General features: G+C 38.5%; 1 protein-coding gene across 4 annotated transcripts in view; it reads right to left on the bottom strand.

The window, feature by feature from the left end:
- Positions 1 to 25,149, bottom strand: part of Pgant9 (polypeptide N-acetylgalactosaminyltransferase 9) — a 153,360-nt gene extending 128,211 nt beyond the window's left edge. For 2 of the 4 annotated variants that reach the window (XM_069057186.1, XM_069057187.1), the window contains exon 1: positions 25,008 to 25,148. The gene's annotated coding sequence lies outside the window, so the exon portion shown is untranslated. Of the gene's footprint in view, positions 1 to 25,007 lie in introns of all 4 variants that reach the window. The other 2 variants (XM_069057190.1, XM_069057188.1) reach the window with 2 other exon arrangements.
- Between the last annotated feature and the right edge of the window lie 2,381 nt (positions 25,150 to 27,530).

Below are 27,530 nucleotides of genomic sequence, written 5' to 3'. Positions count from 1 at the left end.
AGTGATCAAATGTACGTTTGCTCATGCGTGTTGAATCTGATGAAGCTTGGTTGTATAAAACATAATCATATAAAAATATTTGTTTTCCCCTCATAAGAGAAACATAAAGTTACCCCAAATAACGGAGTAAGATGGTTCTTTTTTTAAACCTCGGGCTTAGTCTTATTCTTTCTTTCCTCCAAATCCATTCAATTAATTTGGTTCGTTTTGTTGCTTCGTCAGTGCTGTTGCTTTTGGAAGCCCTAGTCTTGCCTCTCCGTTTCTCTCCTTTACGATTTCCCTTGACTTTGTTATAATAACTTTTATTTATTTCTTAGACCATTCCATTCCAATTGTTTTGTCCTAATCATTTGCTCGTTTTTATGTCGCGTCGACAGCTGCGGCTAGCGTTAAACTCGAAAATTATGAGCTTGAAGCGACCCCACGACGTGCTAATAAAACCCAATTTCTTAAGACCTCCATTACAAGCTGCACTACGAATGTCCCTGCGATAATTAGTCCGACAATGACACTCTCGAGTTCCATCAAGCCGAAACCGCACATTACCGCCTCTTGTGAGCCTCCGCACGTATCATTACTGCAACCTGTGAGGCAATCCTCGAGGTTTCCACTCTCGACTCGCTGCTACTATTCGACGCATTATGGCGGCGTTTACATGAAGGCAACAATTGAGTCATCATCATCATCATCATCACCATCCTTTGAGGAGCGCGCCGAAAGCAATACAATCTCGTTTTCCGCACAGATGGTCCTGGAGGCGCAGTCACGTGCAAGTCCCGCTTCGCCATCACCGACGAAACTGGCGAAAATGCAATGGAAACGCGACTTTATGTGGCGGCGCGGCGGCGGTGTGAACGTGACCGGAGACGGTTGATGTTTCGATAAGGACGAAACCATCCCCGCGGACGTTGTAAAACCTGCTTTTATTGTCTGTTTATTTCGACAAGAAAGTCCAAGTTTCGGGACGCGCTATCCCCGGTTATTGCAAATTTCGCCACTTTTAACAAGCAAATTGTGACGTGGTGCAACATCAAATAAGAGACAATGTGGTCATCAAAAAATCAAAATCCTCTTCTGTTATACAGAGTGTTATTGAAAGTTGTACAGATATTTTAACCACGAGCTACTGGCTTTATGTAGAACTCGGAAAAAATATCTAAAAAATTCTATGTCAAAAAATAAAATGACATTTATTTTTTGAGCTACAAGTTTTTTTAATTGCTTTTAGTCTTTTACGTTGTCAAACAATCTCGTAGGTAAAATTTCGGCACATTTTAAAAATACACCCTGTATATCATATTTTATAAAACGTACACCAATGCGGTTTCCTTGTTTTAAAGCATATTTCCTATAGGTTACTTCGCATTGACGTACATTTTATAAAACATGATATACAGGGTGTATTTTTAAAATGTGCCGAAATTTTACCTACGAGGTTGTTGGACAACGTAGAAAACTAAAAGCAATTTTTAAAAATTGTAGCTTTTTTTAAAATATTTTTTTCGAGTTCTACATGAAGCCAGTAGCTCGTGGTTAAAATATCTGTACTTACAACTTTCAATAACACCCTGTACTCCGGGTGGACCCCAGTTATTTTGGCGGGGAAGGAATCTTCCAGTGCAACAACAGCCAAAATAAAAAACGAATTATAAGGAAAACTGGAAGTTCTAGAAGATTCATGGATTTCTCAAACATTTTTTTCTCTTTTCCTTTCGGTACTCGCCCCATCTTGTTTAATTTCTTTACTTTTCCTAACTAGTACATTCATTCACCTCGAAATCGTCCTTTCCTCCACACAACAGACTAATTTTTCATTTTCTTGATTATGTTCACTTCCTTCAAATTTTCTGTTTATTTTAGCAAGAAAATAAAGACAACAAACTACTCTTGAGTTAATGCAAAATTTATTGATTTTGATATTGATACATTTACTCGCTGTGGAAGTGAAGCAAATCCAAGCAAAAAATACAATCTTGCACATCTACACTCTGCAGCACCAGAGGAAATCTTCTAATGCAACGGTGGACAAAATAGAAGAATGAAAACTTTCTTCTCCAAATATACACTACTATAAATTCTTGCACTTCATTTCAAGAAGTCTTCATTTCATTCTTACATTTTCTCCACATCCCTCCTCCTTTGCCAATAAACCTTCCTTTGCTTTATTTTTCGTTCTTTCTTCTTCTCATTATCAATTGTGTCAATTTTCATCTTCTTCCTCAATCATTGCATTTGCTTGTCATACACCTTGTTCTTTCTTCTTTTTCTCCTTCTATTCTTCCTTTGAGCAATCTGACACTCATTACTGCTCTTCTCTTTACTGTTGCCTCTTCCCATGCCTTCAATTCACATCAATTTTTATTTTGCCTTTCTTCCACTCTTCCAACGCGATATATTTAGATCTATCCTTCTTCAATCATCTTCACTTCCATACAATATGCCTCTTTCTCTATACCTCTTCTAAGACATTCTCTCTTAACAGTTTTATCCTGTTTGTTTTGTGATTTCATTGAGATAAGCCATCACATAAGTATGACAAAAAGAGAATCTGCTTCTGACGAAGAAAACTGTGGACAAATATTTTGCGGCCTCGTCAAAAAAATCACTTTTGGAAGTCATATCTTCTAACAGAAAAAAGCTCACAAGAGAAATCTTAATTTGCTTCTGTATCATTACTGTTGCGAATGAAAAAATCTCTTTTGAAATAACATACTGCATCATAAAGTCCTGTAACTCGTCCATTCCTCCGAACAAAGAACTATTCAAATCCTCGCTCCGTGTCCTTCTTTCGTTCGTCCATCTGTAATTGCGCTGCCGTTTCCGATTTAAAAATCGTAAAAGCAAATGTGCCAACTATCGTTTCTGTCCAAACGGTACATTTCCTCGTGGTCTCTTGTTCCCTTTTCCTTTGTGAGTATTGATAGCCGCGTGGCCTCTCTCCTAATATTACATCCGTTTCAGTTCTTAACTGGTCGCCTCGGCCTTTCTTTTGGTCACCGGTCACGTAACCACTCACCATCAGCGCTGCAATGTTCACTGTAAACGCTACTTTACGGCGTCGTCGGTGGTGTGAACGTGACCATCGCCGATGAGAAGCTTTCGGGTTCGAATTTCGGCGCGAACGTGTAGACCTCCCGTTTATCGCAACAATGGCAGCTAATTAAGCCGTTTGACGTGGAATACTCCCCGAAATAACAAAGTGCTTTCCGATAATCGTAAAGTTTACCAGTTGGAGAAATGGCGGGCCCGAGTCCATAATTAAGACCATTAGAGCCCTTGTCGCGCAGATTGGCCATCATTTGCTATCACGGGCTCAATGTTCCGTGCTCATAGACCGGGGCCTAAAGAGCGATATCTCCACTTCTCGGCGACGTTATCGCCTCCAGCACGTCCGCCGACCGGAAAAAATCCCCCTCTTTCGACGAAGGACCAGGTGAAGGGTTGCCTCCCCGCTCGCTAAATCTACGCCCTCTGCGGCGGTTTTAATTAAAGTTTTACGGGGCTCCGCACAGAATTCGGCTTTTAAAACCGTGCAAGAACGTCGTTAATTTGCAACGACGTCGTGCATCATCCCATTCGAGGATGGCGGGGCCGCCGAAACTCCCGGCCCGGATTCGAGGGGAGACGATTTATTTTCGGTGCCTCGACGAGAACATTGAACCGACATATTGCATGTGATCGCTTAATAACGTACAGCAACGCCGTAACGGGCTCGCAAATGGCCTCATCTTTTCCGCATTTATTATGAATACGCCGCAAGGGTCCCGCTCTTGGCTCTCCGCTCTTCGCCATTTTTCCGCTCACTACAAATTCCGATCTGAATGCTAAATCGACTTCGAAACAATTGGAAACGTTCGAAATTGCAGCTTTTTATTGCCCCGCACAATTGGCGGCTCCTTCGATATAATTGCTTTGAAAAACGACCACTCGAACGAACGATTTCAAAAGCGCAACGATCGTGTTTCACCAATCGTGTTGCCGCAAAGAAAAAACGGCGCGAGACGACCAACCACCGACGTTTAAGAACTGCAAAGAAATTTGGGATCAATTAGTCATCGGACAATTTCCCAGCGCTTCAAGAGGCGAACTTTAGCAAGTTGTTCTTGAACTCGCGAAGGGCTTGAATTTTTAATGACTCAAATCATCAACTCCACACTTCGACAATTTTTTTTTATCAAGTTTTCACTTCAACAACTTTTTCAGTATCCTTTTGCAACACAAAGTACTCAACACCTTCGTTTATTATCAGTTCTTTTTGTTCTTCCTTTTCAACATTAATTCAAACATTTTCAACCAAATCTAACCCAGCGCTGTGGCCAAGCGCTTAGCGCGCCGCTTTGCATTCGGAAGGTACCGGGTTCGAATCCCACAGGCAGACTGTGACCTGCTGTAGATTTTTTTCAGGGGTTTTCCCACACCACCACATCTTGATATGAGCACACAGGTTTCATATCAAAGATAAAGTGAATGTTGGGTCAGTACTCACTCACCCCTCAGTACCAACCCTGGAATCTTCCCGTCGTCGCCTCAGTGCGGCGCCCTCCCTCGGGAGGGAATGAAAAATTGCACCTTTAGCTTTACCTCTCCTTGACCTGTAGACTCGTTTTCCACAAATTCCTCAAATATAGATTTGTTCGTAATTCACAAACGGATCAGGCAACAACTGTTTATTTTCTTGTAGTCGCTCTTACCTTTAAAAGACATCCGCGAACAAACTGTGCCGTTGTTCGCGGCGTCCCTCAAGGTTTCCACACTCCTTTGCTGTTAATCGCATTTACCAAACCACTTCGAATCGCATTTTTCTCTCCACTTATCGCCAATTAAACCCGATTAGAAACACTTAGCACCGCCACATCCGGAACTCGACCCAGAACGTCTTGCCCCAACCTTGACGGTTTCCATAGGTGGATCGTTTCAGCGGAAAAGTGATGTTACATCGCTCCGTTTATTTTCCCGGATCCGGAACTTTGCGAAGGGGAGAGACGGCGAGGATTTATTTTCGGTATCGCTGCAGAACACCGAACTGACAATATCGCCGGTGATAACTTAATAATGGTGCAGTTTATCAATCCGGTCTGTGGTGGCCGCCATTAAAATCACCGATGCTCGAGAGGTTACTGACCATCGCCACCAAAAAAACTGAAAGATGGCAACTTCTTGGGCGACCTGTCAACATTCTCCACTCATCGAACCTGTTACGTTGGTTATGTAATTATTATTATGGGCGCGGAGTGAATGAGAATTCGTTCGACGAAAAAATTCGTTTTGTATTTTCACGCCGTTTTAATCCTGGGACCACTTTTTGCCAATATTCCGCAATCTGGTTCTTGGCCTGGAGTTTCGAATTCGCTAATTGATTTTCAATATTATCCTGCGTGTGTTCAGCTCCTTCCAGCCTGAATAAATGTCATCAACAAATTAATGCCTCGAGCCTCTTGAATGTACTTATTCCATCGTCTTCTTCCATTATTCATTGTGGCTTTCCTCATTATCCAGTCTGTTGAAATTATAACGGGGGAAGTGACAAAATATTTACCTTTTGTGCGATTATTCAACCCCCATTACCTTCGCATGACTCTTTTATCATTCACACATATTTCCTCGAGGAACGTAAGATCTATTACCCTCGATATCCCATCTACTTTATGATGTATTTCATAAAGTTTCTGCTCTCCCAGAGAATGTGCAATTACGATTCTGAGTGCGCATATCGGTCCACACACGTACTTTGTTACCTGCACCTAACTTCCTTTGATCTTCCTCCTCCTAACTCCTGCCTCATCCTTGATCCTAGTTGCTACCCCCAAGAATTCTCATTTATGCCATCTATTGTTGTTGCAAAAGCAAACAACTAAGCTCACATACCATAACACCCTTCACGACTCCCACAATTGTAATAATATTTAATCGAGTCAAGAAAATGCAATCGAAGCAAATTCTCTTTTATTTCCCCCCGAAAGTAAAATTATCTCGGTCGATTTCCTGACTTTGAAAATCTTAACAACGACCCCCCAATTTGAATCGCTTAGGTTAGGCCGTTACACGAGCACGTAGCCGTAATTGTAAGATATTACGACCCATTAAAAAGTCACGGACGTGATGGTCGACAATATTTTAAACACCAGGGGACCCTCCCTGCACATAAGGAACGGCCTCCCCCACACACACGCCGGTTTATCTGTCACGATTTAGCAATTACTACTAGCGCAATAGTTTTATGGGGCTGTTAAAGCAAGATATCGTCACAACAAAAGAAAGTCGATACACGTCAGGTGTGGGAACTGTCTTTCTGACAACTAAATTAATTACTCGGGAGGAAACGTTCAACGCAAAACGAATAAAAATGTGCTTTGGGAAAATAATGTCCCATCAAAGATCATGAAGGTTCGGGACACGTCTTTTCAAATATCTTCGAGTAATAAATTCCTAAGCGGGTTTCCAACAAGAATAGACGTATTTTTGTGGTTAAATTTTTATCCGATTAGGTTACTTAGCATATTCGAAACATGTGCACACCGTATATAGAGAATTACAAGACTTTTTCCAGGGAAACTAAATTTAGCTTTGTTGGCAGATTCTTCCGAAGCAGTCTCCTGGGAGGTATTAATGAATAAATACTTCTCTGGATGCTCTTATACGCAGACACAGATCTACAAGAATTTTCTCACCCACTCGTAACAATTTCACTTTGAATCTCACCGTAGCAACACCGTTTTGTCTTATTTTCGAAAATTTTTCTTAGCGTCTTATTCTTTTTCTCTAGAAAATGATTTAAATGCTTTTGCAGGCAAAAATAAAGAATTGTAGAATGTTTTCATGATTCGTTACAACCTAAACGTCAAAAAAATCTTTTTGTAAAAAAAATTATGGATTTTTCGAGAAGTAGGCAACCAATAAAACAAGTAAGTATAGCAAGTATACTTACATATGTGTACGATTAAGCTAAGACAGACGTTTCGATAAAACGAAAGAAAAGGTAGCACTCTTGATTTGTTTTTTTTGTTGATCACTCTGTAGATTAATGTTGCAAATTTTTGGAGGTGGCGCAAAGACAACCAAAAAAAAACAGCCGAGATAGTCGAAAGAAATTATGGAAGCGACTCTATCCACATCCATTCGAATGCATAAAAAATAAGTTAAGACATACCCTTTTTGTCCACAGCTTACTCTGACTAATTTCTTTATCGCACGGTACATCATCCTATTAAATTAACATATTCCACATTTTGTAATTGCTCGGAATGTATCGTTAGCGTTTCTCTTGATAAGGCAAGCACACAGCCAGAAAAAATCACTTTCCATTTAGTTTCTTAGTTTCACCACGACCTTGCGGAGTTACATCTTGATCTTAGATTTCCATGAGATTTTTAATTTCATGAAAAATATCATGAATAAGCGGTTTCAAGGATGTTACGTCTGAGATAGCACGGTTTCCGGAGAAATTTTGCGATACACAAAGTCAAAGTCTGCCTCATTTCAAACATCATCAGCGATTTGTTTGAAATTCCCGCTAATTTCAAACGGCGAGGGCTAATGAGACGGCGTCGGTAAAACAAATACCAATATCATTATCGACCTACACATTGATCGAAGAAGAAAAAATCAAAGTCAATCATCATCATCAGTAGTTTTAAAAGAAAACCATCATACAGTAAATGATAATGAGTGTAAATAGTGTAAATAGAGCAGTGATTAAATAAAGACATCAAAAAATTGTGTCCCATCAACAAACAAAGAAATTAAGACTTCCAGCCACCTTCCGATCCACCAGTTTTAATCAAATAGACTAGAATAATCGTTCAAGCGTAGTCAAGTCCAAGAACACCACTTCAAAAGTATCTAAAGTATTTGGAAGTGTCATTTGACGCCGCCAACGGAAATGTCTTTCTTCATTTCTCTCCGCCCGAAAGTTCAAAAACTATAAACAGGTAAAAATAGTTATGTAAGGTTATGTTGTTTGTAGTGTTGACCTTTTGACTTGTTCGTCTTGTTTATTTGGGCTACTTAGCGATGATCCTTTTGAATTTCGACATTTGGAAAGGTCTCTGGGAACCGCTGTCAAAAATAAATAATCTACCCGGACCTCCGTCTGCGGCCTTGGCTGCGGCAGAAGCTCCGGGTGAGAACTATGAGTAACGAACATATGTCTCAATCAGTTTTGCAACACACCATTAAAATCTTGATAATAAACCGCAGAGTAGAAAAGTCAAGGTATCGACGACCCCGATTCGAGCGATAATAAAAGCCGCGATCATCATCGGTAAAATATTTAACCTCTTGTCACTGTCGGCCCCATTGTGCCATCCAGTTCGGCTTCTTTACGTCACTCGTCGAGTCAGTCTCCTTTGAATATCCCGGAGACAAAAACGACAAAACAATGATTGTCTCCGACCATCGGTGTACGTGATCCGTGATGAAATTATGCGAGAAGCGTCGCGGTTAGTTCTTCGCCTCCTCCCTCCACCTGTCCTCGAGGTTAAAACGATGCACGATGCGGTAATCCGCAATTACAAGAATCCAATCAACGTTGGGTGCCGTTATGTGTGTCGTCGTTCGGTTCCCTCCGCACAGATTGGCCTCAGCCGTGATGGAACATAACGACGGAGGAGGCGAAAATTCTTCCCGCTAATTGGAGGGGCCGCCCGTTGGACGTCTAATGACAGGGGCGTCGTAAACTAGCCCTAACGCCACTTAAAAGCGGCGCAAGAGTGCCAACAGACGGCCAGGTATTGTAACGGGAATTTCCCAAAGGTACAGTTATCCTTTCGCGCGTTCGTTACCGGAACCGCGCCTCCCTGCACCCCCGGCCGGACGGAAGTGTTCCTCCACGACATTAAAAATCCGACGAGAACCAATCGCCAAGGATGGTCTTGCCGGAAATCGACCGTCATTTATGGCGGTTACCATGGTGTGGACATGAACCGCTGAATTAGGGAGGAGATGCAGTTGCAGCGAGCGGGTGCACTCGGGCGGATAACTGGCGCCCCGGATCGGGATTGACGGCTCCATCAAGGAACGATGCCGGCAGGATAAAACAAGGAAAAGGGAGATGCTCCAGTCAAAATAAATATTGTGCAGTTGATTTGCGAGGATGTGGGTTGTTGGAAAAATTTGCAATTCACTAATGAAAATGTCTACGTTGAAGCCGAGTAAACAACAGAGGTGGTTGGCAAATCGAAAGGGTTTATTTACAAAATATTTTATGGTTGATGAGTGTGATAAATAGTATTTGTTGTTTGCATAAATGCAATGTTTTTTACTTATAAGTGTTTATGTTTGGCGGCGCATATATTTAGGATTTAAATTTATGCCAAGGTTTGTCTTATTATTACTATTCATTTTCTTGTGATATGATAATTATTTTGATGTCTGGTGAATAATGGTTTAACTGATATGTAAATCTAAAACCGCACAAAATAACAAATATGAAAACACGATAGTAAAAGATACTGCCTGTATTTACTCTTTCTTATTGTTAGATTTTACAAAAGAATCTATGTAAAACTGCTCTTTTGCAAATAGTCATTGTCTGGAAATAAATGGGAGCAAAAAAAAGTGAAAATTACTTATTAGTTTTGGCTATAACTATTTAGAATATATTTACCGTCTCTTCTGACCTAATCAGCATGTAACGTGCGTTCAAAAAAAAACTGTGGTTAAATAGCTTGATGCTTACTACCGCGTCGCCTCATTTGAACAGTCGTTATGTAGCAAAACAACTGTCAGTGCAATTTACATCCGCGCTCTGAAGTGGACTATAATTTTTGAAAAAAATCGTTGGAAAGTCGTCTGTTTTCGACATTAGAGAAACAATTTGAAAGATTTACAAATAAGCGTCCCAAATTGGAGGCTTGAGGAGATGATTTTCAGAGAGTTCGTAGCTCTCAAAATAAAACAAATTTAATTTATATCCAATATCTATTCTCATCAAATTTAAGTAATGGAATTTGGTGATTAATACCGGAAAAGTGAATTTGTTTAAAATTTAATTAACATTTAGGAATTTCAAAATTTGTAAGAGTCAGCTCGAAGACACGTGTACAAAATAAAATTAAGAGGTATTGATATCTACTATAGCAATTAAATTAACATTCTCTACGCAACTGTTTTTTACACGTTTTCCTCAAAAAAAGAAAGTTTCAAAAAATAACCTTCGGTGACATACACTTTTTTAATTACGTTATCATCTTCGTAAAGATAATAATTTAAAAAAAATCTAAATTCACAAAAATTCTACAAAAACATTTGACATTTTTCTTATTTTCTGTATCTTATCTCAATTAGTATTAATCAAATAGTTACACACATAATTCACTACTACTAATTAAAACATAATTTTCAAGAATTAATAGGTACTTATTGTTGATTATGGGCGATATGCTTAAAACAACCTGAGTTCAAGGAATAAGCTACTAAATACAATGTTATAATATGTCCACATTATTAACTGAAATAATATTCTCGCTCGGATCATTACTCTGTCCCTAATGATGTAAAACCATCCGAGGAGTTTACATTGTGTTTCTTATTTTCACTATGATCTTGTGGAATTACAACTTGACGTTGGAAAAATTGTCTGCTTGAATTCCAGCAAAAAATGAGATTTTCAGTTTTATGAGAGATATCCAAACTAAATCAGCGGCTTCAAGGATTTCAGACTTGAAATAGCAGGATTCGTAGAGATTTTATTGTACACAAAGTGAAACACTACTATGTCCAAATCTGACTTATTCCAAATATTGACTTCGTTCTTATCAAAACGTAAATAACGACAGTTCTGAATATTATTATAAAGATTTGATTTCATTAAAAGTAAATCTTCAAATTTGCGTTTTAGCAATTGACTGCAATGGTTGCCAAAACAAATAAATAAAATATGACATTACAATTTACCCAGCTGATATTACTTATGTAATACATATACATACAACATTTATATAATTTCACAAACGTTTTAGTAGACTTTACTAATATTACGGAACCTTCAAGTGCTAATAATATTGCAACAAGAGAACTAGGAATTACTGGTGCCTTAAAATTTGAAAATTATAAGTTTGAAAACTGTCATTACTGTCATATTGAATACTGTAACTGTAACCGCTTGAAGATAAAATAGTATGAATATATCATTCAGAGTAGGTCTTTTTGTGCTTCGCCCAGTTGTCAACCGCAACTTCGTCTCGGTCTTCAATCTCTAGGCTCAGCACAAAAAGACTCACTTCTACTCTTAATGATATAATCTACTATAATTTTGACTCCCATGATGATATAACAAATAAATCACTTATTGCAATTAACGATAATACAACGTAACCAAAAATATACATCATTACCTTGCAATGTTGTCGTAGTGTATTTAAGATAATTTTTGAGATTTCCAAAGCTTTTAAATTCTCTATTATGCAGGATCAGATATTGGTAGTGAGTGATCTTGTACTTTGTGATAATATGTACGATTCAAGATAGTTTTTATAACAACTTAATATATGTATACAGGGTGATTTTGAAAGTTGTGCAGATATTTTAATTACGAGCTACTGGCTTCATGTAGAACTCGGAAAAAATGTTTAAAAAATTCTATGTCAAAAAATAAAATGACATTTGTTTTTGAGCTACAATTTTTTTTTATTGCTTTTAGTCTTCTACGTTGTTCCACAACCTCGTAGGTAAAATTTCGGCACATTTTAAAAATACACCTTGTATATCATATGTATTTTATAAAACGTACACCAATGCGGTTTCCTTGCTCCAATAGAATTTTTTTAACATTTCTCTCACATTTACGGTAATCTCTTCTACACCGTAGTGCACCGTTAGTGCGCCATTTTTGGGACACCCTGTATAACAGGATATATTCCTATTCTGTTTTTTGGACTTTCACGGGAATCACTGTTCGTAACAGTAAAATAAAAACACTGCTACAAAGCAAATCTTTTGGTCCCCTTGTATTTAAGGGTGAAGTGCACCCCTACCTTCTAGTTGAAGATACGTGAACGAAAATAGTCACGTTACATGTCCCCCTTGCAATTTAATTTAACCAGTCTGGTTGCTTTTCGACAGACAAAGTGTCATATAACACACCTGTTTCGTTTTCGGTTTCTCCCCTATATTTAAATAAGATGACTGAAAAAAACTGTAGGCTTGGGATTATAATATGTAGTAAGAAAGGTAAACCAAAAGAGGAATAAACAGTCTTAAAAACGAGATCGAAATCATTTAATTATATATTTTATATTTTCATCAAGAAATACTTCAGCGCCTGTAGTATGTATAAAAAAGGAGGCACGGCATCGAGGCCGCTATCAAGTAATGAGAATTCCTTTGAAATCACCATTTTTTATAATTGATTTTTGTTATACACCCACTTTTCCATCAACGTCGATGCTTGTTAAATACACTTCAATTTCACGACTGAAGGATAATTAACTTTAACTAACGGATACTGATTCTAATTTCGTATTTTATTCATTTTTAATAACAACAACCAGCACTTAACCTAGTTTTGGCCAAACCGAGAACAATAACCATCCAGATGTTGGAAGAGTCCATCAAATTAGCACAATCAAACCAAAAAGCTGACACTGCCAGTGAACCAACTCTGGCCCGTCAAAAGTTGACGAAAGATTACAAATAGAGGAACTAAGGATAAGTTTAAAGACGTTCCCCGTTGACTCAGGTCAGGTCTCTATTATTTTAGGGCGTAGACGGTTGGCGCACGTGCAACTTCCGAAGACGGTGTTGTCTCAGCTTTTTGCAACCTAATGAAATCCTCGGTACACAGCTTCCGGACGCGTTTACTTAGGCTTTCGAAGCCGTCTATCAAAACTTTTGTGAAAAACACGACAAATTGTCAGTCAAACCGGCAAATAACTTGAGTGAACGAACGTTCCGCGATAAGTTGGCGAACGTGTCGTTCTCCTCGCAATTTCTAAACTCCTAACTAGTTTTCTAATATTTATAGTTGGGGGAAACTTCGTTGGCGGCTTAAATATTTACTCGCGGAGATTGTGGCGTTCTCGGCGGCGACTTCCCGGTGGAATCCCCACGTCGTGGCTCGGTCGTTACTTCCCGCGGATTGTCCGTTAATTTGATTACTGCTCCGTCTTCATTACTCTTCCCCTCGTTAGACTTTTCCCAACCGCCGGCCCATAAACATATCCATTTCTAACCCATTTGTACGTATAATCCGTCGAGGTACGGCCCGGGAAAGCGTTTGGGGCGTCCGTGGAATAAATTAGCGGTTACAGAACGGTGAAACTTGCTTCTAAATTGCCAAAGTTTGATGGCCACCCCACTTAGTGTCGAGTGGGTAATAAAATGAATATAAACATACGCTAGTCTTGAATTGCCCCCCCGGAAACTTACCCCAGAGCTTTCGCATTTGAATTATATTTATACTCCCCCGTTCTCTTTCCGTCGGTCTTGTTGCCAACTTTATTTCCACCGGAGCCCTAACTCCTCCGGAGGACACTTCCGACTCGGGGATTTTTTTATTGTTGTTGCTCGAATCTGCGCAGTGTAATTAACAAAGGCGATTAACTTTGGAGGGCCCACGGCGGGGCTGCGAGAACACTCGAGCCCCGGATTAAATCTGGAACGTCTTCGCTGTTTTTTCCTCCTCGGCGAGAAAACGAAAGTGCGATTAATTGTATCATCTCGCTTAATTACTACTCTTTCATGCCTGCAAACTTCATTGTGCTCTGCATAATAAGTCCGTATTTATTCCGAGGCGGCCAGATGGTTATCGGTTAACTCCGATCCCAACAAAGAACTGTCATATAATAACGTTAACGGCCGCTTTTGTGCAAATATGGTAATAAGAAGAGACACAATCCTTTGCGCACATAAAAAGAAAAACTAATTTGCCAACAGTTTCGCTCGCTTCTTGGCCTCGCCTTCGGACTCTTCCACAACTTCCATTGAAAAACGTACTTTATACCTGTTTCTTCATCGGGAAAGCGTCTTGACGTGATTGTTGCGGAGCCGGATTATAAACTTTAGCTGAAAGAACAATGGGAAACGAAGGTGACGCCGGAGTTATTTATTAAGCTGCACGACGGCCAAGTCGTCATAACCTGGACTCTCGGATAGAATTACACTTTGTTGAAGTTTATAGCTTTTGTGCACCGCTGCGAGCTTTGTGTTTCCATCCGCTGTGGTAAAAAATCTTGTAGTTGAGCGAATTTTTCTACACCAAGTTTCCCAACAATACCGCCAGACAATGTTTAGCAGAGTTGTTTTTCATTCATGCTCTCTCTATGTCGTTCGAGCTTCCAGATGGAGTTTCAAATGAGATTGAATTGTTCATGCCGTCAGGTTTGCTGTCTAATTTTTCTTTTGCCGTTTGCAATGTTCAAACTGCTGAATATTTCAGCTATCCGGACAAGAATCACGTTTTAGATGCATTTTGGGGATTGCGCTCATTTTTCTCACGCTTGCTTCAAACATATCTGGATTGTGACGTTTATCAAAACAGAGTTTGGAGCTTTCACCAATCAGTAGACCTCACTCGTTTTTTTAACAAAATCTTGAAATTTACTCTTTTTGTCCTAGACTTGGATGGTCTTCAACTCCAGAATCTTTATTTAAGGATCATTTTAAAACTTCGGTTCTGTGACTCTCAACTCGGCCAATTCATTCCAAACTTTCAAACATTGATTTCAGTTCTAAAGACCTCGACTTTTCCAGTAGTTGCACGCACAGAATTTGAATCGTTTAATTTTTCAACTGAACCCAATATTTTAAATATTCACTTCGGGTAACAACTAAGTTTAGTTTTCTGGAAATCTTGGGTTTAAAATCCCAGTTTACGAAGATATGGAATTTCCAATAACGAAAAATGTTTAAAAATGTGCTTGAAATTTTAGCTTCAGTAGTTAGTTGGGTTCGTCAATTTAAAGAAACTTGTAGAAATCAATAACAACTAATTTGGAGTAACAGTTTCCACTAAATGAACATTAACTTCTTGCTACAAGAAAATTACACTGAAATTCGCTACTTAGTTATTGACTCTCTTTCATCCCCATCCCGGCCCTGTATCGAACATTCCAGGTAGGCCTCGACGCTTCGCCGCTATCATGATTCAATACCCGTTGTCGTCATCATTCGGAAATCGGAAAGGTGCTGCTTCGGGGCTCTTATGGATCGCATTGTTCTCTACGCGTTACAATATTTTCCAATAAAAAAAAGGTTTATTTTCCAAAAAAAATACTCTTGAGATTTCCAAAAAACGACATATTTAAAAATACACCTAACTACACTTATGTTATGAATATTCGGTTTACTCAAATCATCATGGTATTATGAAAGAAAGCTTTTATTTTTTGTAGATGTTGTACTTTTACTTTTTTCTTTTCATTTATCAAAATAAACCCCAAATATGGTTCCTGCAAATTCCTCAGCCTCTTTTGAACAAACGGAACCAAATGTTTCTTGCCAGACATTTGCTTCCTAATATCATCTCTATTGCAAAATTTCTTCGAGAAGTAAACTCTTCTGGTAATCCTTTTTTTCAGCAACTTCTTTGTACATATTTCTTCCAATGAAATTATGACCTCCAACTTCACTCCAGCTTGATCAGCTTTCTAACAACAGACTCAAAACCACGAGCTTTTAATTTTTGCTTGCAATTTAAAATATGTATTTATTTCAATCCCCGATTAATTTCATAATCTCTTCCTCTCCTATTTATATTCCGCAACTTTTTTTTGTCTTTTTAACCTTGCCCTTCTTTCCGTGGCAATATTTTTTAGCGTGTTCTTTCGAAATAAAGCTACTATCTCCTTCTGTCCATCTTTTTTTCAATTTTTTTGAAATTAACTTATCTAGGTCTTACAGAAGAACACAACTATTTAGCACAAGTCCTTCATTATTTTGTAAAAATTCACTTCCAGATATAAAATGTAATCTTATCGATCAATCTACTTCTTGACCAACAAGACGCCCCCCAAATCCTCCACTTCCCTCCCGTTGTTCTTCCAAGCTCGTCCATTTTATGTTCGTGCATTTATCATCTCCAGCAACATTTTATTTTGTCGTTTGTTTTGGCACTTCACTGCCGCCCACCAAACTTCCTGCTGGAAATTTTAAAGACTAAACTCTCCGGTTTTATTCTCTGCACTGCTGGACATCCGCTTATTAAAATTCTTTACGCTCCCTGATAATTTCAGCACTCCGAAATAAAAGTTCTCTACTGCGCTTTTTCGGAGTCGAAACAACATTTCATCCCTGAATTCTAGTTACTTATTTTTACATTTTCTCCCTCGGTTAATGCCACATTCGAATTTTTTTAACTTTCAGCTAAATTTTGCATTTTCCTGCACTCTTCAAAGATATTCGGGGAGCTTCAAATTTCAATCAATAATATAAATTTGGACGCGAGATATTAATTTTAAAATTTTCGAAATTCCCAGAGAACGAATTCTTAAATAAAATTGCACAAATCCGCCTCACAGGCTTAAAAGTAATATTCTCTGCAGTACTCCAATTACTCGTTTCTTTTAAAGCGATAAATATGTAATTAATAAGTGGAAAATAACCTTCGGCGGAATTTATGTACTTTTTTTAATTCCTTTAGAATTGTCGATCTTGCAAAATAGACTCGAGAAAAGCAAGATTTTTTTAAATTTGGAATAGGAAAATTCTCGGGAAAATTTTAATGGTGGCCAAAAGAGCAAGAATAATCAATAGAATTTAAATCTGTTTTATTAGGAGTATGCATTTGTTACAAAATTGTTAATTATCTTGTTCGATACCCCCCTAGAAAGTGAGTCCATAGTTACCAGTGGGTGAAGGTTTCTCTTTCGTTCACTTCACTTTCGCTCATCGTTTTTCGGTCACTGTCTTTCACTCACTCGTCTGCCACTGTGTACATTTTAACGTAATTTAAATGTGATTTATTTTTATTTAAAATTTTGAATACAAAGTTACAGACTCACTTTCTAAGAAGGTATCGAACAAAAATACAGCACTCGAGAGTAAGGCCGCTTTCGTTCACTTCAATTGCATTCGCGTGAACGAAAGCTTTGCCTTCCTCACTCTTAGGTACTGTAAATAACTATTTTTGAAACATGATAAACAAAAACACAAAATAATAAAACACTCAGCGCCAAATAATCGTGGGCGGAATTTATATTTCCATTCTGATTTATATTTTGAACGTTGGAGATATTTCACGATTGAATAAATCACCAGTTCTGATTTCGACAAAAATATTTCAAACGTTTTTGCTTTTCTGACGCTCTCTAAATAAATCTTCAAAAAACTTTCGCAAAACTTCCCATTTTTTCGTTGTTGAAGAATACACGCTTTTTGGGAGATACAATCACGCCGTGAATTCTTTCCTGCGGAGTCAAATTTAGCATTTAGCATTTGCAATGTAAATTAGGTTAATTACATGCTTCGCCACTTAGGTTCTCATTACGCGAGTGTTTTTCACTCAAATTTAGATCTGAGGTTATCCCGACGGAAATAGTAGCAATAAATTATCGAATTGGACGTTGCATTATAAACTTTGGAAATATGCTTGCGAATTGGACGCCGCCGCCATTACCACTCCCACGGCCATTTTTGACCATTGAACCTGGGATGCGTTCAGCAACCGGCGAAAAAGAACCATCGAAAACAATGGCTCCGTTAATTAATGCAGAGGAATTACACGATTGTAAAGAAAGGAAATCTGCTCGGCCTTGATAAACAGACTTCCTTTGTTACCGACGCTGCTCGATTGTTTCCCTTGCGGGCGGCGATTTTTCCCGCCTCTCCTGTTAATAATTTTATTCGCACTTAGTTAAAACCGAAAGTTGATTTATTCCCTCCCCAAGATTTAAAAATAGTTGTCGGGTCATCGCTTCGGCGACAGCCTCTTCGGAATCAATTTTAATTGGCTCGGGGACGGCGTCCGATTCCCTCCGTGAAACATAAATCCGGGGATGAACGACGCTCCCGGAACGGGGGAAAGACAACTCCACGTGACCCACACCTTCACCTTCTGACCGTTCGGGCTGTTAGTAAGCCGCTGGCGACGCTGCCACCGTCAGGAGTCGTTGAATCGATAGGAATGTGAAGCACGGTGCGTCTCCGAGGTCGGCACGTGGTCCCCTTCTTTTACCTGTCATGACGACGATTGAAATGGACAATTATCCGCCGCGACGACCCAGGATTATTGGCCCGGATCTGTCATCCGACGGGGATGGGATCGGTGCGTCCCGGAGACAAATCCGGGAAGACAAGGACAAGCAGACGTGAATGGAATCATAACAAAGGGGGGGCGGAAAAAACGACGAATGTCGTTTCATCGATTCGAGCGGGGAAACCGTCACGGAAATCTGTACCTGTTGCCATATTCTGGAAGCATTTCCGCACGGTGACGTCACGAATGGTACTCTTGACAGCTGACATGCTAAATTATAAAAGGTTTGACGTTGATTGAAACTGGTTCGCCAAGAGTTCAGCCAGATTACAGTATTATTGTGATCGCACAGTAAAGGAAGTTCAATCGGCGATAAAACAACATTCCTGACTCGGTTTCGCATAAACTGCTTATTTAATCAATCATTTTAGACTGAACTTCTTTTAGTTCGAGGAAAACGTGCGTTCTCGATTGTATCTACCAAGTAGTTGTTACAGTTTTGGCTCATTTACGTCAGAATTAAATACGCAACTGCCATTATAGCAACTTAAGTCGGTTGAATTACAACAGCGGCTAAACCTCCTTTTCTTCTAGGTTAATGTCATTTTCAACATTTATTACTGCAATATCGTTCAAAGAAATTATCGTTCAGGTCGCGATATGATGACATCAACAGATGTTATCGAAATGCTCGACGGATTTTTTTTTTATCATAATGAGGCGGCTCAAAGCGTCCGCCTTGAACAATTTTCTGCAAATTAACACTTTTTAATTGAGTATTTAAACAGGAAAAGTTGAAAATGTGTCAGCTTGATAAATTACTAACTACCCACTCCGTAAAACACGTTTTATTGATTAACAGATACACATCTTACGATCACTATCGGAACACTTTTATTACTGTTCCATTCAATTCTTCTAGTTTGTCAATTACCTACATTTTAAGTGCTCACTAAAATAGAAGCAAAATAACAAGAGCAAAAGATACAAATAAGTTGTACCACTATCCAAGAAGAAATAATGTAATAGAAAAATATCCAGGACCCTCTTTTAAAAGGATGACCCAGAAGCTTTCTTAGTCGATTGCAGCTACCATCTGAGTTTTTCTTTTGTTATCAGAAAATTTAAACCAAACTGCAAATAGAAGAGCGGTTTGAAAATTTTGAACCCTGATGTATTGTTTTCTCAATTTGGTTGTAGGTCGTAAAATTTTATGGTACTTTAAGTTAAAGACCTTGCGGGGCTTATAGATCCTAGTTTACCACTCTAGTAGGTAATAGGTATTTTAAGCAGGGTTGTATTGTACATTTTGTACAGGGTGTTTCTGAAATAGGTGCATTAATTTTAATTGGTAATACAACTCATCAAAAGGAACAACTTTTCTCTCTGCCATTTCGGCGAAAAACGTTGCGCAATGGCTTAAAAAAATAGGAAAGATTTTTCTAAAACCGTTCATACCTCCAAAACTAAGCTACCTAAAAACGAGAAACAACCAGATTCTTACGAAGTGGATTTTTTGCTATACGGGTAGATTTATTTGAATTTCGATTTCGGCGTTAAAACACGTTTTCTGGATGAAAATGGATGTTTTTTTCATATTAGCGCTGATCTCAATTAGCCATTGCAGCATTTAGTGGCGTAGGGCTATTTTAGTGAAAAATCTCTCAAATTTTTTTTGGAATTAAACATCGTTTTTCCGCAAAATGGTAGATAGAAAAGTTGTTCCTTTTGACGAGTTCTATTACCAGTTAAAATTAATGCACCTATTTCAGAAACACCCTGTATATTTGCATTGTCTGGCAAATGGCACCAACCTTTTCAAACCCAACCATTGTGCCCATTAATCGCGCTCATAATATGCAATAAAATTTTACGACCTACAACGAAATTGAGAAAACAGTAGAGTATGTAGTGCCTTCAGCTCTCAGTCGTGATCTAGTAGAAAGGTATGTATTAAAATTTTCGAAGCAATCAGTAGATGTTTGAAAGCAACCTGTTCAAATCATTGTAATAATAAAATTTCTGTATGAGGAAGTAGATTAATTACTGAAATCAAATTAGAAACAGAAAACTGCTGAAGCAAACGTATTTTATTTGCTTGTGGTTCTAGAGCACAGAACATGATTCTTGCATTGGCCCACCGACAGTCAAACTGAGGAGAACATTGCTGAAATTCTGAATGTGATACTGAAGGATCAAGAACTGAAAGGTCTTGAAATAAATAAGATCGCGTGCACTGCACCTGAATTGTTGCGTCAGATCTTACAAGAGAAGCATGACGAAGCTCTCTGTAAGGTGGGTGTAGCGTTCACTGACTGTGAAACAAACTACAAAGAAGAACGAATTTAAGAAAGATCCAATCGATTTCTTCAGAGGATTTGTAGGCTAATGGAAGAGATCCGCCACTATCACACCCCAGAAGAAAAGGAAGCAAAAGATAATGATGATGATAATAATGGTGTCAATTTTCTGGAAATCTTTGGAATCAGTTCAACTTTTGGAACGGTCAATAATGAAGTTTTGTTTGACTACTCCCCAGATTGACCGTTCCAGACTTTTTCTCCTTCCTTAAATGAAAAACTTCTACAAATGAGGAAGTAGTTGAAAGAATGTAAAAATCTTGAAGGAGCATCATTTCAACATCGTGGGACCAAATGCAGGTGTTTTAAGATCTAATTTTTTAAAAATGACATGTAGTTTTTGCAACGCACGAGCCCTTCAAGATCTATTGCTAAAAGTAGAAAGATCAAGACCCAAAATCACCATCTTGTAGAAAATTAGTATTGAACATTAAATGTTTTCGGAACTATATGCGGAATAAAAGGATATCTTGTGCAAATGGTGAGGTCTTTCTTGGATTCGGAATCTAAACAAGACTAGCGGAATTCATAACATTTTCCACCTTCAGATTCTAGAGATCCATAAACTCCGAAGTCTACATTTAATATATCAAAATCGATCCCACCCACCAACATGACTGGACGAGCTGGAAGTGGAAAACTTGTTGGTTTGCGATGGAACTAAATTAAAGTTCTATCGGGAATCCTCAGATTCGAATAACTACAGAGTGGTTAATTCGGAAGTGAAAACAAAAACAAAACTAAAGTAAACAAAACTGAATCTCATTTACTTAAGCTATACCTATACCAATAAAACAATGTGATTTTCGCCTGCTTGCTCGATATTGGACAGGGCTAAACAGAGATATAACGATAAAAGACAGAAAGCGCATGTAAACAAGGTATCGGCACGCTCACTGCAATAAAACAACGGCATCACTGTTGTTTAATTAATCTCAGTGCATTATATGTTTACTTTATTCAATTATGCACATAATTCATACAATTAATAAAAAGAAGTCTATTTCTCGAGGGGCGAAGCCTTCTCGACGTTGATAGCACAAGGACTGCGTGGTGTGCACGTGATTACATTATTGCTGAAGTGAACGAAGTATAGGTCAAGCAGAATATGTAATTTCTAATGGAACATCTTACACGCGTAGGGCTTACAACTGGGAATTGATCCTGGACGTACGATCATGACAGTTAGATTAGTATGAAGGTGAATCCGTAATGGTCTCTGACCGTACATCATGGCGTGGAGTTGAACCAGTTTATAAAATCGATACTATGATGAATTAATTATTTAGTGCCCAACTAAAAGCTCCCACATGATCTAAAGAATTCGGCAAAATCAATCAAAATATGATAGGACCCAAATCGTATGGATGTATTTTCGTATACGTATTTCAAAAAAAAAGTTTGAAAACCTAGAAGGGACCAAAAACGCTAAAATCTTTTAGCAACATGCCAACATTTAATATAGTGTATGCTAAGAATTTTCGCAGCATTAGAAGATTACTTAATTCTTTTTTATGTACGTAATGTATCGGGTGTTCATTCAAATGTCCGACCCAAGTTTATATTGAAGAGTCGACTATGAACGCACCACTCGTGTCAAAACGTAAGATTTAAACAGCTGATCCGTGGTGCGTTCACAATCGACTCTTCAACGCCAACTTTGACCGGAAATTTAAATGAACACCCGATACATCTCCTTGATTTTTTCCGAATCTGTATTTACATAATATATACAAAAATGTAGTGCTGTCTGTTTTTATGTCAATCTGGTTAAATTATTTTTTAATGTTCTTAAATAGCCAATCTACTGACTGACACGTACGCGATTCCACTTCGATATGGCGCGCTAATTAGATTGGCAAATGGGAGCAATTTGCATTCGACACTGACCGTCGGAGGAATTTACAAAACCGCTTAGATTCTCCTATTTTAGCAAGCATCGGTTGTCAAGGCAGATAAATAAGAGGGACAAACGAATCATTACACTCTTCACTGCTTTCGGTGGCAATCATTCTGAATCGAGATAACACTTATCGCGAAATAAATATCTCATAATAGGCTATCGTCCCAAGAAATTATTATACACCCAACATATAATAAATCTAAAAAGGGGCTTATTGATAAAGTCTCGAAACGTTCTCGATGCGATAATTATCCTGGACTGTGTAATTTTCTTAATAATGGGCTATCAAATAATAAATACCTCAAAACAGGTCTGCGAAACTAGTTATAATAATAATACTTACATGTTTTAGTACAACTACAAAAAGATTATTATCAATCGTGTGTTTTTTCTATTCGTCTGGATTCTAAAGATAATAAACTCGTGTGTGAGAAAAGTATTGAGAAACTTCATGAGGTGTTGAAAATGTCTATGCCTTTCTTTTAAAAATACGAAAATAATAGAGTTTGGCAAAAGACAATAACAATTCTGTCAAATGAATGTCACGATTTACGACACATTTTTCATGTTATTTAACAAACAATGCTTTGTGTACTTGTTACCAGACAATAAAAAATTTTAAATTATCGACAACACGCTGAAAACTTGAACAAATATTGTAATTCACTTCCTGAGCCTGAACACGTTACCAATACTGCAAAAACAAATAATTGCCCACTTTCAAAATTCATACACCACATCCAAAATCTCTCGCAATTCGTAACAACAGCAAACAAGATCCTCTTTTTAATGACACACATTAGACTGAAATGAACCCTAAATCAAAAATCAAGTCACAAACATGTCTGCCGACTCTTGAATTTATTATTAGTGGCTCTTTTGACTATTCGCCAACAATATGTATCTGGAATTCTTGAATTATTTGTCACCATTCAAAGAAACGTTTACGGTTTTGTGGGCAGATACCTACGCGAAATTTCAAATTACAATTCCGCAACCTGCCTAGAAGAATCGCATCATCCTCGACAGTTAGAGCAATTGAACCAACCCGTAAAAACCCACACGTAACTGTTAAATAAGTAAATAAATAAGAAATGAGTTAACAACGTTGCGTATGTGCGGTTTCGATCCAGATTAAGAAAAAAATGACTATCGTGGAGGTTACAGTGACTGTATTATAGAGTCACTGTGAGTGGCGGTAAGTCGGTAGCGCCATCTGTAAATAGTAAGGATTAGGAACGAGGGAATGGGTGGAAGAGAGACACTGTGTATACTGTAGTTATTTGAAGAGGCGCTGTATAGTGTACAAAACGTCTTCAGTAATGTCTTCTGTGAGCAATGAGTAAATATGACACCTTTCAATCAACGCCATATTAAAAAAATTGCAAAAATAAATTGTTTATTTAATAAACGATCGTAATCTATACAGACGCCAGCAGTGATGGTTTGATGGGCACACCACCAAAAGAACAAAAATAATTCATGATGCTCAAAATAAGTTCGTTTCTGTAAAAATCAGATCTTGATGGACGACGCAACGTCTGGAGCTGGGACAAAACAACAGTCGGCTGTGGCAAAAGTTACGTCCAGCATAACAACAAAGGTCAAAAAATGCAGTAATCGTTATCAGCCGGCGGAAATAGGCCACACTTTGATCCCAAATATTGTTAATTTATTGGTGTTGTTGCCACACCGCTCACGCGGAAAAAATCCCACACCTCGGTCACGTGGTTTTGACATTTGTAGGTCTAGCTGGTGTTTGACAGGCAACATGAAAATTTTAGGCAGCAGTGAGAGGTCAGAGGGTAAACATAGAATCCAATTCGATGGTAAATATTGATCATGTGAAGAAGAGGCGATCAGAACGGAAGGTGAACACGATTCGGGCGAAAACCCGTCGAAGATCAGCCAAAGATATGCGAATGATAATTATGCGTCGTTGCAAAAAACCCGATTTCGCAACAGTGTCGTTTATCGAATGTTTGGGATCTCACAGCCGCCTCATTACAGAGAAATCCCATTACGGAACATGCACGAAAAAATCTGAAATCCGTACGAGCTGCCGTGAGAACATTATCCAACGTGGTCGTCACATTACATATTATTTTATCATTTTGTAGAGGAACTGGACCGCCGCTAATTAATTAGACCGTCTTGTTAAATCTAGACGGCCTGTTCTCACCCTCGCATTCCTTTGTCACTGTCACTGCAAGAAGTGTCAATTTCTGAATAATCATCGTTTGCGATGATATCGATTGCGGCCGGGGGCCGGCAGCCCCGCCGCTATAATTAGCTAATAAATCTGCAATTGGGGCCCATCCGTCAGGCCGAACTGGGCCGATGCGCTATTGAAAATTGGTGCCGGCGTGGACTACCGCGCGTCGTCTTTTGTTTTGATTTTGCGGCGGCCCATCAAAGTGCAATAAAGACGGTTTTAACGAGCTCACCCCATTGTTACAACAATTAGACGCGACTCGATTAATTAATTGAATTGGCACAATAACGCGACCGGAGCCGTTAACCTGGAGGAGGGACGGAGCCGTGCGAGTTGGTAAAGTCGAAAGTGCGTGTGCAGCGCCCTCTGTGCCGTTTTGTAGTGGCGTTCCTGTCTTACCTGTCTTTTATCCACAACGTCTCCAACAAAACACACCAACAACACGCCGGAAGTTGACGACGACACTAACCTCAACAACGCCGCGTCCGCAACTGACTTCGGCGTGTTGACAGCCGGCTGATAATTCCATGAATGCACTCACGCCCCTCCACATGGCCGTGGAGCATGCGTGAACCTACCCCAAATATGGATTTTTCTTATTTATAAAGGTAATTTATTCAGGTGAGATGTCCATTATGCTTTGTTTGTACGGTTCGGGTTTGTTTTAATAGAGCCGATTGCACGGCCGGACGGTTTATGGGTCGGTCAATTATTCAAAAATGTTGACTAATGGCTAATTTTTTCTGTTGACGTTTGTGATAATGTCAATGGTCGCGGCCGGTCTGGAACGCACCTCACGCAGGGCCGGAGCGGCCCCGCGGTCAGCCGAGTGGTTTTTACCGTTGGTCGCCGCCGACAAAAACAATAATTGCGGAGCGGTTATCTTTTTAGGGGGCAGTGGCGTATCTGGGAGCAGGGGCCGATATGAATGATTAATGGGGTAACGGCGGTCTAATTAGTCCCGTTGGACCGCTCCGGAATCAAAACGCCTCCACGGCGGAACCCTCGATTGACATTAATTTCGGTAAGGGGCACTTTATACGGCGGACGTAAAGTGTCCCTTAATTAATTGAAGAGGCTGAAAAATCACTTATGAACCCTTTCTTGATGCCACCAAGGCAAAGCAGCCCCAGCTGGAAACGTGGTTTACATAAATAAACGCCCACTCAATTGCGTTACGCTAAAACGACCTTAAAAGCACCTAAATTAGTAAAATTTAATTACGACACATTTTAGTTTTAAATTATTAATACCTTCAAGTATTATCGTGTGCCGCTTCGCGTCTTCATTTGCGATCTTGAGATTATCCGATTTCAAGCGAGTACTTAATAACAAAAAAAAAATAGAATCTATCTGCATTTGAGAAACAAAAATAAATCCAGAAAGCTTCTGGCGCTTTTTATTTGTGTTTTGATTCCAAAGTAAAGTAACAAAACAGTTTCCAACAAGGATTTCTTTTTAATATGATCCAGCATACTGTCAATTTTGAAAATTAATGGAAACTTAACAAGACCAACCATAAACTACTTTTTTTATACTAAAAAAAGACGTTTTTGAATACATTAACAGTGAATGGTGTCATTTATGAACGAGTTCGTTCGAAAGGATGCTTATTTCAGATTATAGAAAATGACATGTTTTTAAGACAGTCTCTACTGACCAAATATCCTCGTAAAGTCAGAGGACAGCTACGCATGACTTAAACATTTTTGTCAGCATTTTGTAATATCTTCTTAATGACGGATGATAATAAACAAGTCACAAAATAGAGAAACTGTTCTATTACACATTAATATGGTGCGTTCAAATGAAATCCTGGGCTGGGAAGGCGTTGGAAACCGTCAATTGTTGTGCTTTTTTAAAGCGTAGATTAATTGGAGCATGTTGACAGCTAACCAAAAAATCTTTGTTTTTTTCTTCCTGCAATGTTTTACATTAAAAATAAAATAACTTAACGATTCCTATTCTCGAAGCAAATATCTAAGGGCACCCTTTGCGGAAAACAAACATGTTCAATTATGTCCCGATTAAACATAAATAAATGTCATTCATGTCAAACCGCGGGAAATTCAAACTTTACACTGTTCTAAACGGTTTAATTTTTCCAACGCCTACTCAGCCAGGATTTCATTTGAACGCGCGATAGCATTTGACAGAAGATCTTAATCATTGCATTGTAAATTAAAAATGTTATGTAGTTATGTTTATTGTTAACAGTTTTTGTGTCTTATTGTTAAATGTTTTTCATTCAATTATTCTGCAGTTTTATAATTTACAACGCACATCTCTGAGACATCACATATATGTATTTATTTCCGGAGCTTCACATTTATAATAAAATATTCTGTCACTCTTCTTTGTATCATTTCGTCAAGAAAAATGTCTGAAAAATGCCTGTTTGTGTTTGTTTTTCAATTTCTGAGAGCGTGAGTTACTCAATTGTTAGTTGTTTTTTTTTTCAAAAAAAAATTATCTGAAGGGCATCCTAAATCCTTTTCTTGCAAGTCCCAAATCCCACAATTCTCGCCTTCTAACAAAGTTCACGTTTAGAATTTAAATCCCGTGTTTTTTGTAAAATATCGGTGCCGTTCACTTTAGCAAGAGTTGTTTAAACTTCGCGCTATCAATATTCCAATACCTTAACTCACTTTCAGTTTCTAAGTTGTGTAAGACGTTAAGGGAAACGGTCAGTTTTCTCAATCTTCCCCAGTTATAAAATTACAAAGAAATATCTCATTTCAATCATTTTCTATCGGTCGAATAAAAAATTTCATTTTAAATAAAACATTTTTCTCAATTCGGATCGCAGGAAGTTTGTTTTATTTAAAAAAAGAAACAATACATTTTTTACCTTGCCTAAAACCGTGTTCACTAAACAATCTCTCGCTCTGGGCAAGGTAAACAAACCGCTTAAAATAAAAA

Source organism: Tenebrio molitor, chromosome 9 (genome assembly GCF_963966145.1).
Source record: "Tenebrio molitor chromosome 9, icTenMoli1.1, whole genome shotgun sequence".
Taxonomy (NCBI): domain Eukaryota; kingdom Metazoa; phylum Arthropoda; class Insecta; order Coleoptera; family Tenebrionidae; genus Tenebrio; species Tenebrio molitor.
The sequence above is the reverse complement of the archived record's forward strand: the minus strand, read 5'-3'. Positions and strand labels throughout refer to the sequence as shown.